Source organism: Haplochromis burtoni, unplaced genomic scaffold, assembly GCF_018398535.1.
Source record: "Haplochromis burtoni strain Fernald_Lab_line unplaced genomic scaffold, NCSU_Asbu1 Contig_596, whole genome shotgun sequence".
Taxonomy (NCBI): Eukaryota; Metazoa; Chordata; class Actinopteri; order Cichliformes; family Cichlidae; genus Haplochromis; species Haplochromis burtoni.
This window is the reverse complement of record NW_024582957.1, coordinates 213,791-219,147: the sequence shown is the minus strand read 5'-3', so window position 1 is coordinate 219,147 and position 5,357 is coordinate 213,791. Positions and strand designations below refer to the sequence as shown.

The 5,357-nt window shown below is 38.7% G+C and overlaps 1 protein-coding gene across 2 annotated transcripts in view; it reads right to left on the bottom strand.

Moving 5' to 3' along the window:
• Positions 1-5,357, bottom strand: part of ablim2 (actin binding LIM protein family, member 2) — a 99,868-nt gene that overhangs the window by 59,310 nt on the left and 35,201 nt on the right. The window lies entirely within an intron of this gene.

Here is a 5,357-nt window from a genome sequence, read left to right as displayed (position 1 = left end):
GACCCTCTACGTAAATATCAAGGGACCCAGGAACAGGGATACCAGGGTCCCACTCTGGAACCAGGCCTGGGGATGAGCTTGAAAGAAGGTTTAGCCCACTGGGTACAGCAATAATTTTCTTCACTGACATACATTAAACTAAAACTACAACATTTTACTGTGATTCTGATTCTGAATGATACGTTGGATAACTTTTGTGGAGCATTTGCACAATTTCTCTTTTTTTCATCAAGCTCTACCAGGGCTTATGATGTGCTAATAAAACAACAATACAAGCAGGAATGTTTTCGCAGGAAGACAAACTTTTCCAGCAGCTGCAATCAATTCCCTTCCATCCGGTTCAGAAATTTGGCAACCTGTCTACAATGAGATAATGCTCAGATTTGATGGAATAAACACCACTACATGGTAACTCTGAGTGGATGGATAGGTGGAGTCATGTTTCGAGGAATAAAATATAACCACAGAAACAATAATTCAGCAAAGCCTCTTTTGAAATGCTCTGAGACAGTCAGTATAAAATTTGGAAGCCAAGTGCCCACAAAGACACTACACAAGGAGCTTTTGTCCTTTTCGTCCAACACCAAAAGGACAACAGGACTCAAGTAATTCTACGAATATTAGGATTTAGAACAGGTTTCGTGTGATTCAGTTAAATTGGGAAAGAACAGCTAAGAGACTGTTTATAAATGACTTAAGACTGCTTTTAAAAGACTTCGGACTTGAGTCTTCAGAAATGATGTGGACTTCTATGAGACATTTAAGGTTTAGGAACTCAGAATCTTTGAGACTTAATGTAAATGTCCTTTAATACACATGAGGCTTGATTCAGAATTTTTTCAAATGACATAAGTCTTGAAGTAAGACTTTAGACTGACAGACTTGAGACTGTGAGAGAAAATAAAACAAGAAAACAGCTTTGCTATTGAGCAACATAGAAAGAGACATAGTGGGCAGAAACCTATAGAGAAACAGACGTCCTCACTCAGTCCTAAATGCTGTTTCCCATCAGCTCATCTTTCAATCCCTGTATATTTATACCTACACTGCCAGTTGGCACACAGGCTTTTCTCCTCTCTGTATCATAACTTATTTGCTTAAGCAGCTCAACACTTGAGTCTTTATGAGCTCATCCTTCATTGATAACTCTTCCACAAAACATTAAAGGTGACAGCACACTAAATCGTTGTATGTTATTTGTTTAATGGGAAGCAGAGTAACATAGTTCATATATTGCAGATTACTCAAAGTTACTGTAAACTTGCCTCTAATGCAGATCAAAAGGTTTTTGCCTGACTACATGACATACCGTCTCATTGCAAACTGGAACGTGTATTACGAATGCAGGGGGTGGGGCATATGTTGAAAGCCAGATAAAGTTGAATAAACTCAGTAGACATGGAAATAAAAATCAGTGCACTGATTTGTCCATATTTAGAATTCTAACATCAGTGGTGTACTTGGTAAAACTGTAACTTGTTATAAAGTAATACAGAAATGCTTTCCATCTTTTTCCATGGAGTTAAAGAAAAACTGGTGTTTTAATTGATGTGACCAAAAATGTAAAAAAACCAAGAAAATGTTAACAGCCACATGAACGTGTCAGAATTAGCCTTGAACTCTGAACTCTGAACTCAGAAGAACAAAAATGGTGTCATTTTAGAATCATCTAATCTCCATGACAACAGAAGGTGAGTTTGTGGGTGTTTTCACTGGACTCGGACCAAAGAAGACGAGCTCACGATGCATCTTATTAGACACGTTGTCCTGAGACTCAGCTGATAAGAACAGAACATGTCCGGGCACTGAACTGCAAAAACAAAAAACTGCAACAAATACAAGAGGTTTTCAACTTTTTAGCTCGGGCTACACAGAAGTGCGTCTGTTTGCACATTAATCCTTTTAATCCTCTGACACACCACACACCATAAGCATGGAATATCTATGTCATAATTAGAAGCAATAACAACATCAAGAAAGCTACCTGCTCTCAATATGTCAGCGTGATGTAGGTTTACGGGTTACACTACAGTAGAAAGATGCTTACAATGTCTTCTGGCTGACAGATATTACTTTACAAAAACAAGACTGTTTCTGTCTCTGAAGGCTTATCTCATGCACAGTGAAGGCACTTGCGTAACTCCAAATGACTTGAGAGGAATTCAGTGTGTTGTGAATGTGCTTCCCTCATGCTAAATGAGGTCTGTTTAGCTTTTCCTCGAACAGAATGGATGGATGTACAACCAACTTACCCTGTTGTGGTCTATAAATAAAATATGGTGCATCTGTTTTCTCATGTACAAGTGAGGTCTAGTGAGAGAGAAAAGTAACAGATTTAAAACTCTGGAGAAGAAACTAAGTCAAAAATAATGCTGGGTATCCTAAAAAAATCCTACTAAAAATATAAAAAATGTCCTAAATATATTTAATTTTGACACAACGAAATAAAAGACAGCTAGCAATGGCTAACTGACTCACTAATCAGATTGTGGTCTTTTTTTTGACTCACTTCTGATTTGAAGCTGCATTGTTGATATAGATTGAAATAACATTCTGCTTATCTCCAAAGTTGATTCTGTTCATCTGGACGTAGTGTTTTCAGTGGGAGAAACGTTTCGTCACCCATCCAAGGGACTTCTTCAGTCTCAGCTGACTGCAGGTTTCCCCAATCTTATAAACAGTACATTTTGTATGTGTGTAAATGGGTGAATTACTGAATGTAGTGTAAAGCGCTTTGGGGTCCTTAGGGACTAAGTAAAGCGCTATACATACATGCCATTTACCATTTTACCTTTGCATAATGACTGAAACCAGCCCACTGAATGAACAAAGCGATTGTTTAAATCTTTACAGATTTTACAGTTTTGTAAGGCAACTTTAACCTTAACCTTTGTTGGCTCATCGTTTAGTTGTTCAGCCCAACTCCCCACTGTTTTGGTTGACCGGCTAGCAACAGCCGCCTCCTAATTAAGTACAAAAAGCTAAGCTAAACTGCATGCCACAAAGTAAAAGATAAAAGAAAGAGTTAACAACTACTATAAAATTTAGCTGTATATAGTGCAGCTAAGAAGGCAGATATTTTTCTCAAAGGAAAAACAAACAAAGCTAACATGCTATTGTTCGTTCATGTGTCAAGAGCACCTGGCTGCAGCCACTATGGAGCTCCACAGTGGCAATAACAGGTGTGGACCTCCACACACAGTATGGTTAGGGTTCCATGTTGGTTTTTTTGGGCTTTTTACAGCTTTATTTGAAAGGGTAAATTGAAAAATGACAGGAAAGCTGAGGGAGTGTGAGCAGGGAACACAGGTGGCAAAGGGCTGTGGGTTGGATTTGAGCCATGCAGCATATGCAGCGTCTATATGAATGACTAGATAGCTTTCAGTCAAGATGGCATCCACTTATTGCATTCACCCACAATATTTTTTACAGTTTGAATTAAGACCAGTTTCAAGAAAATCAGTTTTCAAATGTTCACAAGTAATGTACCCAAGTACTGTTTTGGGATTTTGTGTGAGTGTTTTTCCAAAAAACATTAAGATGTTCTATCTTTATAACATCCTTCATCCTCAGAGGCCCTATATACTGACATGCTGTGTCGTTACAAGAAGGTGACCTTGACTCTTTGTGTGTGATCAGGGTTAAATATACATGTGGCATGTGCTCGCTGCTATAAATGTAAGACCCTGACTGCAGCTTGTGTTTTACAATGAATCACCACTCAATTCAACTTTATTTATATATAGCGCCAAATCACAACAACTGTTGCCTCAAGGCGCTTCATGCACACGTGTGGGGTGAGATCGTTGGGGTGTGGGTAGGACGTTGTCAATACCAATCCATTTCACAACCTTAATTATAGCATCTTCAGTCTGCTTACACTGATTTTTTACAGGCTAATTGAATTGTACTTGGGAAAGAAAATCCAAGGTTGATTATTCTAATATGTTAAATGCTTGCTGTACAGACGAGGGAGGTCTATTTTCTACTTGAAGGTGAACACTTCCACACCGTCCGTCCACCCTCCCAATAGCACCCCTAATACACATGTGCTTGAGGTCAGCTCCCCCAGCCATTGGGCTGGTCATTGAGCTGATGCACACACACGCACACACTTCCCCTAAATATGTTCTGGTTAGTTGGCTTCCAAGAAGGAGACAATTCAATAGCCAACACCCAACTGAGAACATCACAACCATCTGCTATTATAACATCAATGACTGGACTGCGAGGACCTTAACATGTGGCCAGCACCGTCTATTTACTTCCAGGAAGAAGCACAGACTGGTTAGGTAATTGTACAAAAAAAACAATGCAGTCCATAAATATGTCAAAACACTCTGCGTAAGGGCTGTAATTGCATACAACACAGAGTGGAAACCCCACTGTAACCCGCTTCTTAATGACTTTGGACTTGGTTTATTTATTCAAATAATGATATCGGTAAGCAAGTAGTTTATTTTTGTAGTAAAGGTGACAGCACACTAAATCGTTGTATGTTATTTGTTTAATGGGAAGCAGAGTAACATAGTTCATATATTGCAGATTACTCAAAGTTACTGTAAACTTGCCTCTAATGCAGATCAAAAGGTTTTTGCCTGACTACATGACATACCGTCTCATTGCAAACTGGAATGTGTATTACGAATGCAGGGGGTGGGGCATATGTTGAAAGCCAGATAAAGTTGAATAAACTCAGTAGACATGGAAATAAAAATCAGTGCACTGATTTGTCCATATTTAGAATTCTAACATCAGTGGTGTACTTGGTAAAACTGTAACTTGTTATAAAGTAATACAGAAATGCTTTCCATCTTTTTCCATGGAGTTAAAGAAAAACTGGTGTTTTAATTGATGTGACCAAAAATGTAAAAAAACCCAAGAAATTGTTAACAGCCACATGAACGTGTCAGAATTAGCCTTGTCCAAAAGTTCACTATATGGACAAAAGTGCCACACCTCTTCATCTTTGAATTAAGGTGTTTTGTAAATTCCATTGCAACAAGTGTATAACATCAAGCACCTATCCATGCAGTCTGCCTTTACAAAAGAATGTGAAAGAATGTTTGGTACTAAAGAGTTCACTGAACTCGAGCGTGGCACTATAATAGCAAGTCAGTTTGTGAAATTTCTTCCCTCCCGGATATTCCATCATCAATTGTAAGCGGCATTGATGCAAAGTGAAAGCTTTTAAGGACCAAGTGGCAGACCACGTAAAGTTGTAGAGTGATGTTGCTGAGTACAGAGGGACATAGTGGATGAGAAATAGCTAATGCTCTGCTGACTTAATAACTTCTTCTGCTCTTAACATCAGCACAAAAACTGTGAACCAGGAGCTTCATTGCATGAGTATTCAT